General features: G+C 29.1%; 1 pseudogene; it reads right to left on the reverse strand.

The window, feature by feature from the left end:
* Positions 1–4904: 4904 nt before the first annotated feature.
* On the reverse strand, positions 4905–5507 carry LOC114384590 (annotated as a pseudogene).
* Between the last annotated feature and the right edge of the window lie 9698 nt (positions 5508–15205).

A 15205-nucleotide genomic window follows, 5' to 3' on the forward strand; every position in this document is an offset into this window, starting at 1 on the left:
CCCTTAAGTCGCCACAAGTAAAAAAAGAACCAAAACTACATTGGGGATGAACAACAAACTTCAACAGAACAACTACAACAAATACTAAATTCGATATTATATGTTAGTGGAAACAGGGGCTTTTATGAGACATGTCATCTAAGGTACTGATAATTGAAAACATTGAATGAACAAGGAAACATTGTAAGCAAATGTTAATTGAACAAAAACTACTTACCTGGCTGACGATGGTCGCACACAACACCGGCGCGACACACAGGAGACAGGTTCGATGGCCGCTGAGTGCGAGGATGAAGTTTGAGCAAGGGTGAGTGCGAGGATGAAGTTTGAGCGACACACAAGAGACAAGACCGAGAACACAAATCAAGCAAAGAATCGGTTGAGCAAGGGTGAGAGACGTGCGAGCGATATTGAGGTTGACCGAGGTTGAACGAGCTGAGGTGCGCGCGACATAGCCAAGTGGGGCTAATATTTTTAGAAATTTAGGGCACACCTTCGACGACGTTCCTTTAGACGAAGCCGTTGTTGTCTACGTTCATCATAATTACACAAATGCCACAATCCTACGTTCTAAGACGGTCGAACAAGATCGTCTTAGAATGTAAGTCGTGAAAACAAAAATAATTATCCATAATTACAAAAATGTCACCGTGTCACATTCTAAGATGGTTTCACATAATCGTCTTAGAATGTGTGTCATAAAAAGGCATATTTTTAGTAGTGGTTCCACAATTTTGGTTGCTTTTAGGAGTTTGGCAAATTTGATGGGTATTTTTCATTAGACTTATATATATATATATTTTTTATCCTTGATATATACTCGAATTTTATATTTGATCCTTGATAAAATTTTCTTTCACATATGCTCTCTAATATTTGAAAAAATTTGTTTTGAATCCCTACCGTCAGTTAAGTGATGACATGTTCGCTAAATATTTGATAATGAGATTTGTGACGGATAAAAAATCGTCAATATTTGTTTCAAAATCAAATTTAAATTTTTTTATAGTTAAGAACAATAATAATTTGTTCCTCACCATTGGCGCCGGTGCCGAACCACTTCAACCACCGCAACAACAATAACAACATGGTGGGAACAACACAAATCTAGATCTGGAGCAACTTTTGTTTGTCGTAGGACAATGATAAGATTGAAGGGGGATTGGTCACTGCCACAACCTTGTCGAAGATCTACCATGTTGCACCACACGAATCCATATATGCCGTAACTTTCGTCTATCGTTGTGAAAGACGATGAAAGGGTTAAAGGATGAGTGGTCACTGTTGCAACGTTGTTGAAGTTCTATCGTGTCGCGCCTTGAATACAAATTTGGTTCTTACCTCTTCATTGGCATCAAGCTAGCGCACAACACACCATTCTACTAATCTCAATTCTGCTACAAACAAGGAACCCCTTCTTGAACACCCAATTGAAGTCATTGCCAAAATTCGTGACTGTCCAAATTGAAAGGGCAAGCTAGCGTTCGTTCTTCAAACCAATTCCATTTATGAAAGCATAAACCATTTTTCTTCCAACATAATATTCAAACCATGTCTCCATAGATGGTTGTCTCACGGGGAAAGGCGTGTTCGAGAATCTGACATTGGAGATTTGGGACATGTGACTGTGGCGGCAAAAGCCCACGATGGTGGTGGAGTGAGGGCACACTACGGATCAACATTGACAAAGACAAAGAGGACATGAGAGTCGTTGAAGGTAGCAACGCAAAGGAGGAAGAGGTCGCAGAAAAGGAGGGAGAAGGAAAGCACCTTCTCTTTTAAAAATTTGACATTTATTTTAAATTTAATTTTGAAACAAATACTAATAATTTTTTAACGGCCACAAATCCGTTATCAAATGTTTAACGAATACATTATCGTTTAACTTACGGTAAAGATCTAGAATAAAACTTTTAAAATATCATAAAACAAACATGAAGAAAAAAATTATCATGGATTAACACAAAATTCGAATATAAATGAGAAATCAAAAACATATTTAAGCATTTTTACTATATGAGAGAAAAAGTTATTAGTTAACAAATATTTGAATTATCGTCTAATACCTCATAATTAGTTTTGTAATGCACAACCTATGTTCTTTTTTGTTTTGTTCTTTTAAGGAGAATATACACTATATCTCATTCATCAAGTTATTTAATTTTATAATTAATTTTTTTAAAAATGTATTTAAACAAATCAGAACGGTTCAAATTCAAATTCCCGCATGCATTAGTTTATATATTGGACCATAGGCAATCAAATTCAAATTCCCTATTATTACACAAATAAAAATTAAAATAATAAATAAAATCAAACTTATTTCTAATTCCCTATTATTAAGATAAAACATAAAACCTAAAAGATAACATCTTAGAGAAAAAAGAGATTCTCAAGCAACATTCCAAGGTAAATTGACCCCACAGGAAATACCAAAATATAATGTCTACGCAATGCCTTTATTTTTATTTTTAGAGAGTGAGAGAAAGAGACAAAATTATGTATTCTTATTAGTTCTCAAAGATTTTTGTAAAAAAAAAAAAAAGTTGTGAAAGATTACAACTTATTATCAGCTTTAAAAGCGCCAAAGAAGAGCTTACAGCCTAGTAAGGTTTTGGTCGTCACCAACCTCAACGAAATGACATGCAAATCTGTGCACAGTAACATAATTTTTACTGGTGTAATTTGGTTTTTCTTTTTGTCAAAAAATAAGGTAGAGTATTAAAATGTTGAATTTCTAAATTTAATTTTTTTCTGAATTACTAATAGTGTAAAAATATCCCCAGACTCTGCTGAGTGTTGTATTTGTCAACCTCTTTATTAAGCTGCATATTAACATAGATCTCTACATTTTCTGCTAATTTATAATTAGTTACTAACTTCGTTCAAGTGAGATATTGGAATTTAGTGCTATACTAATACTGCCGCAGTGCCTGGACAAATTTGGCTGTCTATTCTTTGTTCCTTTGAAAAAAAAGATGATGTGCTAATAGACATATTCTTATTTATCTAAAAAGCCGCATCTAAGTTAACCAACTAACCATTAATTTTAGAAGAGATGGTAAACCTAGAATCCTTTGATTGATGTATACTAGAAGTTTTACGCAACAAGATGATACACAACACGTCCACTGTGTGTCTAACATCTAATATATTTTAAATTTACGTCTCACTATCATATAAATAATGACATGGGTCTTTACCAACATTGTATTATTCTTGAGTTTAAGCTTTGTAATAAATGGATAAAATGTGATAATGAGAATATTTTATTAACAAAAATTAGTTATTACTAATATTGATAGATATTTTATAGTACAATATAATAAAAAAAATGCAGATTTCATAACATATTTATCTCATGTGAAATAGGCAGGGTTCTATAAATCTATCTAGCTAACAATTAATGTTAATGTTAAGAAAAATATTTGTGATTTTTTCGGTCGACAATTGGATACAGCGAGTACACGCATAGGATGGGTGCATTGACATTAGCATTTAGCAACCTTAAATATATATTAACAAAAATCATGCAAATAAAAATGCTTTTCTCACTGTGCCAATTTTTTTATTTTCTTTTGTAAAATTCCTACGGGGCAGAAACATGTTACCCGTATCAGATTAAGACCCTGTCAGCAGGTATTACAAATTGGATAATATATTTCTCTGTATATATATTGTTGATAAGATGGATTAGACGGAATCAGGACAGATACATAATCAAAATAAGGCTTGATCTTTGTCAAATTAAACACTCGCCATCTTTCTTTCTTTCTTTTTTTATATACAGCTGTCACTATCAAACATTACCGGGCACTTATCTTGGACATAAAGTAACACTTTCAGAGTTCTGCATGTTTTGAAAAAAATTCGTCCAATTGCACAGAAAAATATCCAACGTGTTGTTTTTAATAGGATAGTCATGAGTCATCGCATGACTTGAGAAGAAACGGGAAACCGACTCAAATAGAGCTAAAGAATTATTATTCTTAATTATGCATTTTTTATTTTTACTAGGTGACTCTAATAGATCAATTTTGTGCTTAATTAACTAAAAACTAGTCTATTTTAACATGCTAAAAGTAGTTGCATTCAACTCATAAATGGTTAGTGAGAATACGTTTCCAACAACTCTTTAAAACTAGTAATTTATAATTGATTTTACTAACTATGAGTAATGGTTAAATTAATATTTTTTTAATTAAAAATTACAAAAATAATATATTAATAACATTAAAAAATTTCTACTTTTGATTCCTTAAACATAATACTATAAAAAATTATTAATAAAACTGATAATTACTTGTTAACTACTTAATTGTAGTTTGTGCAAACCATTGCTGTTAAGAGGTTAAAGTAGACTTAAAGTTTGATGAGTTACACAGCATCAAAGTTTGATTAGTTATACATACATTTGGTTAGGAGTGCAAGATGCATTAATTGATATCACATAATCTGCATAGTGCATCTTGTACTTTATAAAACACGATAGATATGAAGCATACATCATAATCATATACGCAGACCCAGTCAATATATTATTGATAGTCATGCAGAAATCCAGTTACAAATATCCAATTATACATGTCATGTCTTAACCACAGTGAATTCCAATTACTTTTCCAGCCTCCCCTCTCTTATTCTCTTCAGTCTTCCATTAATTTAAGCAGGAAAAAAAAACACCTTGATTTATTTTCAATAGAAAATGTTGTTTTAATGACATGCAACTTTTTTATTGTAGGAGCATGAAAGTGGATGCAGTAAAATGCTTTTAACAGGAACTTAGAAGATGATAATACAAATTGAAAGTAGTAAACAGACCTGACCTCTAATTCCAAATTAGAATCTGTACATGGGTTAAAAACTAATAGACCCTCAGTTTTTCTAAATTTAACACGCTGGAAATAATTTATTCAAGAGATTAAAGAAAGAAAAAGCTAATGCATTCCTAAAAGGCTTCCTCATAAAGCCAAGAATTCTCGATCTCTATCCTTCTTTAACTGGTTGTAGAAGTTCCCAATGAAGGCCTCAGCTTTTGCAAACAGCTCTTGCCCATTAACTCCCCCAACCTCATCTTCAGCTTCAATCTCCTCATCCATGACTTCTCCTTCACTTTCTCCACCTCCTATGAGCAAAAGATTTGGCATTGAAGGAAACTTTTTCACCTCAGTGACACCAACAATCTTCTCATCAGAAGCAGGCTTTTCAACAACCTTAGGCTTCTTTTCATCATGTTCTGAGGCACCCACTTCCACCCTTTCCTCAGGTTCATACACTTCTGGGGGCATTACAGGTTTCTGGGTAACAGAAACATGTTGTTTTTTGTCTTCTAAAGGCTTAGAAGAAACTGAGAGAACACCCGCTTCAGCTGCAAGTGCAATGATGAGAACGTTAAAGATGAAGTAAAGGTAGGTTGGTCTCAGAGAGGAAGGTAACAAGGGTGTGATCGCAAGGAGAAGAGTAAGGACAAAGAGCACAAGAAGTTCAGATTTGTTGAATTTGTTCATGACTTTGGTGAATGCGATCGAGGAAGTTAAAGTGGCCAAGAAGCAAGAATGAAATAAACGATAAAAAAGATGGACAAAATAAATGAATAATTAGGGGTAGCAGGAAGTAATACGTAGGAATAAGTGTATGGGGTTATGGACATATAAATAGAGGTGTGGGAGACAAAGAGAAACAGTGCAAGTAGTCACTTGCATCAGTGTATAATAGCTGTAGGGACTGAAAATTCAAACAAAATTCTCACACAATCAATAAAAATATCATTCGCAAAAAAATACATATTGCAGTGCAATTAATATTTTTTTAGTGGAGAGAACAAAGTTGTTTTTCAATTTATTATTTAAGAGATTAATTCTACTTGTAATATACATATAAATGTATTGAGATTTTATATCATCATCTTACTCCTATACGATGCAGTACTTGTTAAATGTGGTGTAATACCCTTTAATTATAATTATCCTTTCTTCTTTAATTATAATTAATTTTCTGTTAAAATAAGTATTTATCTTAATAAAAAAAATTCATCATTTAAATGGATAGCATAAACAAGTAATAATGAGTTGGTTGGTTTGAACTTATTTATTAAAATAAGTATTTATTTTAATAAAATAAGCATTATTCTATTTTTTTTAGTATGTTTATTTAAATAAAAAAAATCTGTTTTTTTTATAAAAAAAATCATATCTATTTTATAAAAAACACTTATTTTAATTTTTTAAATAAATTTAAATAAATTCACTCAATATTTTGTCTTTTCATGCCATTGATAAAAGTAGTTCGATTCTACATTGTCCACCAAATTGATGGTAATGAAATATTTAATCCAATTCGGATGGAAATTAAAGCTAGATAGATCTAGTTTAGTGATTTACTACTTGCAAACCAATTGTATAATGTTGTGAACTGTTAAAAGCGTTATCAATGTCGGCACATAAAAGTTCCATGACACAACCACTTGGAGCATTTTCATTTTCCTATCTTCACTCTATCGTGTAGTTGATTAAGTATTAAGTTCCATGACACAACCATTAGGAACAAAATATTAAGTTGAGCTTTGGCACAAAATTGTGACAAGATGAGATTATAGCCTCGGAGTCAAACTTGTTACACAGATTAGACAAGAAACAAAAACAGGGGGCAATGGAACCATTCAACGTCCAAATTAATTTGGATGTTGCGTGATAAGGCCGGTGAATGCATATTCCTCCAATAAGGTTTTCACTTTTTTTTTTGTGGGCGTTGATATGATTTTAAGGGAAGAAGCCCACGGTTCTGATCCTATGTGAGTCCACCCCAGAGAACTGTTAATTTAAGGGTACGATTATTATGACATTTTGACTTTGAACCCCCTAAGAATCATGGCAAAGCCCAACCTTATTCCCTTAAAATTTGACTCTGATCAGCCGACTTTCCTCTTTGTTGTTATGGACTGACTAAAATTTGGGTCATTTTTACACGAAAGAAGCCCAAAAGTTAAATCCTGATGAACCCTATTTAACCATGGTTTTGGTGGGTCAAAACAAAGGTTTAATAATCTACGGTTGGATAGTTCAAAGGATTCTTTTTTCTTTTTTTAACGTAAACATCCTGATATCAAGGATTTTAGAAGGGATATTATGAACAGTGTTGTATGCACATTAACCAGAGTCATTTATTCTTTAGCCAGCTGAAGTGTCCAAAGTTTATTAATTAATGAGATTTTTTTGTGTGTACAATAACGATAATGAAACTTATAATACACCCTATAAGAGAGACATGGACAAGCTAACAAATGAGAACAGGGTGGAAAGATTTTCATTTGAGAAGGAGAGCATATAATGTGAAAAAGAGACTCACATACTTTCATGTGGAAATTGTTAGAGACTCACGTTTTAATTAGCAGTTCGTAAATAATAATGTAAAAATTGAAACGGAATTGTTTTTTTTTAAATAGAAGAAAGATTAAATAGAGTTCGAATTAGCACGACATTTTTTAAAAGAATATTCATATGTAATAAGTGGTATTGACGATATTAGGATCTCTCTAAGCATTCAAATGTTTGAATAAAATTATATGGCCCGCATACATGTTGATTTTCTTTTCGTTTCAACTGAATCGTAGAATTTTAATACCCAAATCCATCGATTGTTTGGCTTTTTATTTAGAAAATGAGTTATCACCTTTACGAAGAAGAAGAAAAAAAAACCAAATATTCCTACAATTCACACTGGTGGTCAATGTCAATGCCAAATGACGATAGCGATATGATGATGCTAGCAGTGATCAAAGAACGTCGACGACTGTGACAAGGAACGCATATAAGAATGTGGCTAATATTAATCATCATGGCTATTGGAAAATGTCATAACAATGACTTTAAAATTATAAAAGCAACAATGGTAAATTTTAATTTTAACTTTTAATCTTTAACCTTTAACACCATAGTTATTCTTGGTAAAAAAACACCATAGTTATTAAATTTCATGTTCAGAATTAAAATATATGTAATATAAATAACTAATATTAATTATATGACATTTCCCTTATAATCAATATATATAATAATAATGTTGATTTCTTTCTAATTTTATTTTATAATATTTTTTAATTTATTGTCTGATTTTATTTTTATTAAATTTTCGTTTATTTTATGTACATTTTTTAATCCTTATAGTTATTTTAAAAAAACAAATAACAATGAGGATTTTCACATAATATTTTTTTATTATATATACATATTATATAGAGAAAATTAATACATATATATATAAGTATAAATATAAATATAATAGTCATTAATATAATTTGTTTTACTTATAATGTTAATAACCTCACGAGTCTTAATAAAATTATAAAAAAACATTTACTAAACTAAATTTTTATATATTTCTTTGATAATAATCATTTTTTATTTATAAGCATAATATTAGCATAAGGTGAGTCTAATTCTTGCAAAAGCCAATAAAAATAAATAATTATTTAATTTAATTCTACCTTTTGTATGCTTCATTGGTACTACACTTGAGGTTTGTTTAAACTAATCTCATTAACAAAAGAAACAAGAATACCTTATTAATACTTAACATTTTTTTTAAATAGAGATCTCTTGTGTATAATGAGATGGTTTTTTTTTTTTGAAAAAAAACTACTCATTTGATCCATATGATTATACAAACTTTATGTTTTTAGTTTCTATACAAGCACCTTTGGATCCTTTTTAGTTCTACCTTTAAAAAATAATAAGTACCATCAAAAGGTAAATTTTGTATAACCCTAAAAGTAGGAACTGAAAAAGATAAGAAAGTGCTTATATATACAAGGATTAAAAAAGTGGTGATTTTTAAGTGTGGAGACTAGAAGATAAAATTTGTACAAGTATAAGTATAAGGACTAAGTAAGTTTAATTATTTTATACAATAAAATAATAAAATTTAAATGAAATATAAATCAAATAACTAAAAGGTTGTCATTTTCTTAGTGTTATTTTGCATTGACAATATATGAAAATTAAATTCATATCATTATTAATAAATTTGTATATAATTAATAATATAAAAATAGCATTACATTTTTATCGACCAGTAAGTATATCGAACGACCAAGAAATCTAGTTCTAATTTCAATATATTCACCAGATAAGATGATTAAAATTCGAATGTAACAACTATATATGGTTTGAATACTCAATTCCAAAGTTGGATTTCTCACGAAGTGTACCTTATATTAATATTAATTGCAAGTTAAGAAAAGTGGACTCGTTAAGGTTAAGCCTCCAAACAGAGGGCAGTGTCTGTCTTTGTCTTGGTCCCTCTGAGTCTGGGAGAGGACAAAAAAGAGTGTTTCTTAATTAGTCTTAAGAAATAAGAATGATCCCTTCATTGATGTGTAATCTTGCACGTTATTTCTCTGCCTTCTTCTGTTATTATCTCCCTCCCTAGTCCCCCACATCATTCATTCAAATCCACATCACACTAGGAAGATAAAATAGGAGACAATTTTATGAGTGAATTTTCACTTGTATTGTATGCCACTAACTAATGACATTCTAGATTTATTTATAATATATAATGAACAAATATATTTATATAGATTTTATTTTCACAAACACTTACTATTTTAAGCTAGTATATATGTAGAAGTCCAATGCTTTGTTTAGTGAAGGAGATGAAAAAAAATATTAATTTAAATTAAACTCTATCAAAATTCTCTATTTTAGGTAGCCTCCTACCAAATGGAAGCTAAGAGATGATATTTTAGGTATCTATCAACATCAACAATGCATCTGCAATAAGAAGAGTCATGTTATGGGAGAGTGCGATCCACATAACATTAAGTATCGTTTTACATACAAGACTCGTGCATGAGGGATACTTGAGTGAGTCAAGATTGGAATATGATGAGGCTAGCTAGTAATCGACCCAAGTTGTGATCTAGGATTTTGCCATTTTGGTGTTAACAAACACGAAAGTTGAGACATATAGCGGTGCTAAATTGAATATGGTTAAGCGTGAATTATATTCAAATTATTATGTAAATTTATGAATTAAGCTTCAAAAGGAAGAAAACAAAAGATTAATGGAAAATATCATTTTCTAATAAGACCCAAAAAAAGACATTAAGTAAAATTTCTTTCTAAATGTGTTAGACAAGGCATGATAAATGGGTCAAGAGGCTTAACATTGCAACTCAACCCATCAAAATAAATGGATTGACTATTTTTACTCAATGGATAAGTTTGTTTTATCATCCCTACTAATACCGTTAGAAATGGTTGGACATTTCTCTTTATTCAATATTACATCATATTCAAGTAATCTTATTAATATAATAAGGATATGAGAAGTTATATAGATTATAAGTTTATGAGTTTCCTTTAAAAAAATTGATTTATCCTTAATTGTCACCATAGACACGAATGAATCAAATCAACTCGAAAACAATTTGAAATTTGATTTGATAATTAGCTCCTTGAACTTGCTTCATAAATCATATGAGGTAAATTTAAACTAACAATTGAGTTTGTTAAATAAATGAGTCGAATTTGAATTGCATATAATTTGATCCGTTTGATTCATGAATAGGCTCTCTCTCTCTCTCTCTCTATATATATATATATATATATATAATTAAATAATTTTGTATTATTTTATATATGCATGATGAGATAGTTTTATTTATACTAATTTTAGTTGTAATTATGATTTTTTATTGTTATATCTTGTAACTCTACAAAACTAATAGAATAAGTCCAAATTTTTCCTTTTTAAAAAAGTTAAACAATTATTTTATCTAAAATCTACTGATAATTTGAAAATTTAAAATGTATAGGATTTAAAATTTTGGACTCTTGTTTATGTTATTCGAGCTAACGAGGTAAATCGAGTTATTAACGAGTTTGAACCGAGTCATGTTCGAGCTAAAAAAATTTATATCAAGTTTGAGTCAAATTTTGAACTAAACTAAATATTAATAAGTCAAGTTGAACTAAAATGAGCTCAACTTATTTATTTTTTGCCATAATTGTTATATATATATATATATATATATATATATATATATATATATATATATATATATATATATATATATATATATATATATATATATATATTGCTATTTATATAAAAGAAAACTTTGAGGATTAGAGCTTGATATCTCATATCCCATCCATCCAAGATAGTAGAGTGTTGTTGAGAATTGAGAAATATAATAAATCATTCTTATTAGATAAGATTAAAAGATATTCTACCATCAAAAGAAAAACATAAAAATATTTTAGTAAACTAGGTCTTGTGATTTCTTCTTTACATATACATCGAGGAAACTTTTTACATTAAAATTCTTGATATTATTTCTTCTGCTCGTACACTTATTTTACTTCCATTTCATGTCTGTTTTAATTTAAATTCAACATAAATAGGATAATTAATTTGGTCTATTAATTTATAATTTTCAACACCCAAACGTCCTCTCACGTGAGTATACAACTTTGTGCTTTTCAGTGGTGCACACATGCATCATGTGGAGACATGGGTTGAGGATTGGAGGATTGTGTTTGTGGGCTCAGAGAGGACCAGCAGAAATTAATTAAAAGAGATATTTTGGTGGCCATTCAATTCACCCTCGAAGTTTCATGGACTGGAGTTTTCTGTTTATTGGTAGAGATAGAGAAATTTCAGAGCTTCTTCCCATATATTTTAGGTTTCCACAAATTCGTCATCAAAATTCAATATAGACAAGATATGTATATACAACAAGACTTCTTCAAGTCCACAAAATATTATAATTTTTATATACAAAACTAATTTATATTCGTGCGTGGGAGAAGATATACGTGTATTTATTTTAACGCGTCATTCTTTTCTTCTTTCTCAAGTTAAACGTATGTTTTTGGATTGGTTGAAAAAGGTTTTGATGGAGACTCTAGTACATAACTATGTAGAAATTATGAACATATTTTTCTAGTTACTGGTGGTATTTATCAAGTTGATTTAAGTGATTATTTAAAAATTTTGATTTCTTAATCTTAGAATTAATTTATGCTAATTCTCATATTCAAATAGATAAATGGCCAGGAAACTTAATAAAAGTTCAAGAAAAACACAAATGAACGATAACTGAAGTTTGTGAAATATTTGGGATAACATTAAAGTTTGAAATGTTTATTTAAGAAAAACATAAAAATAACAGCATAAAAAATCATTGAAAGTAATTTACAAACAATGTTAGAGGAAAAAATAACCTAACAAAGTTAACATGATCGTTGTGAGCTTGACAGAACTTCACGTTACATTATAAATCATATTAACCATATTTTATATTATCTAGTTATAGTACTTCTTTTAGTCTTTTCATCCACGCGTGAAGCCGCACGTGAAAACGTGATTTTGGCAGGCTCATGGGGATAAATAAGTAACTTGTTGCGAAAGTTCATGTGGCACTGTTTCAGCCAATGGGTAAATGTGCTAACAAGTGACTTAAGAAAGTAAAAGAGGAATTTTTTTTTATTATAATACATAAAATTACATTTTTCTATCATTTATAAATACATTTTATATAAATTTTAATAATTTTTTAAAATTTCTTGACTAGTTCCAAAAAAATAAGCATTGATTAAAAAAAACCCTTGGCAATATTTCATAGAAAAATATTGACGCAAAAAGAGAATTGTGGTGGGGACGTGGGGTTGGAATTAGTACCAAGAACAAGACCAAAAAACATGCTATTGCTAGTAAAAGGCGAGCTGTAATTAAGAAATTAATCAAATAAAGAATTGTTTCCCAGCATAAATGGGATTGGTTATTCATTGAGTAGTTGCAAACACTTCGATCGGTGGAATGTTATCTTACTAGTACTTTTAATTTTTTTAAACAAAAAGAAAGTTTTATTAGCATCCCAAGTCTTACTTCAGTGGTGGGTAAGTATGAATCTAGATGAGAGAAATGCTCTTAACATTGTTCCAATATATTCTTTTATATGCAGTATTTTTATTATTAAATGAAATTTATCAAAAATTATAAATTTATCATATTCTTTATCTAATGACAAATAATTGTGATTTTGTAATTTAAAATAAATTTTAATTGATAAAAAAATAAGTTAAAAAGGATTTGTTGGAAATATAAAATTTCAACTAATAAAAAAGACTATATTTAAAAAAGTGTGTTTAAAAATATGTTATTAATATTTCTCTTGATCCTATCTATCTAAATCAATACTTACGGTTGATTGACACATCTATACTCCCTTCGTCCTATTTTATTTGATACTTTAACAATTTTTTCCCTTTTTGATTGTGATTTTACAATATTAATAAAATATTAAAATTTGTATTATATATTTAATCATTTATTGTAAAATGAGAAAATAAAAAATATACAAAGAAAAATCGAATTAATATAAAAGACAAAGAATACATAAAAAGATAATTACATGATAACATTCATGAAATTAAAAATATTAATTGTAATTTTTAATTCTTATATAAATGTAGAAGAATTTTTTAATAATTTTATTTCAGATATAATGTTTATTAATTTATAGTAATTTATCTATCGTTCAACTTGACTCATGATGAGCACTTAATTTAAGAAGTAGTTTATCAGTTTCTTTTTAATGAAGTATGACTATTTATGTAATGTCAACCGTTCATTAGTTAAAAGAGAAAACAAATTATATAGGCCGACAATGAAAGTGAAAGAAAGATTAATTTGGTGTGAAATAAAAATATTAAATATCATTTATACCATAAAATTTTCATGTCTTTCAATCACAAATTATAATATATAATAAATTTACCGATTGAATAATTATGTTAAAACTCATGACAATAACTTCTAATTTATTAATTTTTAAGGTGTAAACAAATTACATAAAAAATACATACAGATAGTTTGCTTAAACTTAAAATAAATGTGATTTTTTTAATTAAAAATACTTTAAAAAAACTTAAACAACCAGATCAACCATTATATTCTAATAAAAATACCCCATCAAGGAAGAAAATTTAACGGGGTACCAGTGGAGGAAAAATGAATAATGATGAACGTACGTCTGGTGGAGAAAATTTGAATAATGATGAACGTACATATGGATTTTAGACATCTAGCGTTCCACCCAAAAACTTGGTTGATTACATGCATAAATATAATTAATTTTGTTTTATAAATAGTTTAAAGTAAATAAATATGAATATATATAATTTGAGTAAAATTAGACAATCAGGGAGAGAAAAATAAAGATAGGTATTATAAATTTTATAATATAATAGAAAGAGACAAATAAAAAAAAATGTTGATGGATGTTTAAGTATCATTGTATATAATTATGCTATGATTATTATTAACTTTTTACAAACTAATAAGTGGTTAGTTGGAGTTAGACTTTGTCCCTATGAACAAGATTTCATATTTTAATCTTATGAATACTTCATACCAATATGTATGTATAAAAAAAAATATTCACATACAAGGTAAAAATCAACCGCTATTGAACATTTTAATAACTTTATGGCTCTATTAACGAACAACGACGATGTCTAAGGTGATCAAGTGAGTGAGGTGGTTTAAGGTTGACAAGTAATTTTTCACTATTAATAAAATATTAAACAGTTAAGATGAAATATTATTTTTATCAATTATTAATAACCAAAATTATTTTCATATTGTGTATTTTGTCTTTTATCATAGCATCTCATTTTCTAGTTCCTTGGTCCTTTTCCTCCCTCATTCGTTGTGCGTCGTCAGGTCGGTGTCACTACCTTGTTTTATTTTCCCTTCTTCTTTCACCGAGAGAAACATGCATATTCATAACCATCTAAAAGGTAACAATTTAAATGAGCCAATTTTAAAAATCAAAGTTCAAAACCATTGACATTAAAAAACTAGAGAAGAGCATCAACACCGAAATTTAATACAAGATTCATTATCACTCAAGCATTACGACATCCAAAAATAGTGAGAAAAACTAATAAACTAGGTCATTTTTGCAAACGCACGTTACCCTCTCTCCCTCTTTGATTGCTCTTTCCCCCTCCCCAAATCTAGACTTTCAAAAGTGTTTCGATGTTGTGTTCATGGAGGAGGAAATGTGTGTTGATGTTGTCTAAAATTGTCTTCGCCATCGTGAAGCGTAGAGACAGATGATGAGGGATGAAAAAAAAAAAAAAAGCCAAGAGATAGAATTAACTCATAAGGATGAAATTGTAATTTCATACCA

This window comes from Glycine soja, chromosome 14 (genome assembly GCF_004193775.1).
Source record: "Glycine soja cultivar W05 chromosome 14, ASM419377v2, whole genome shotgun sequence".
Classification (NCBI taxonomy): Eukaryota; Viridiplantae; Streptophyta; class Magnoliopsida; order Fabales; family Fabaceae; genus Glycine; species Glycine soja.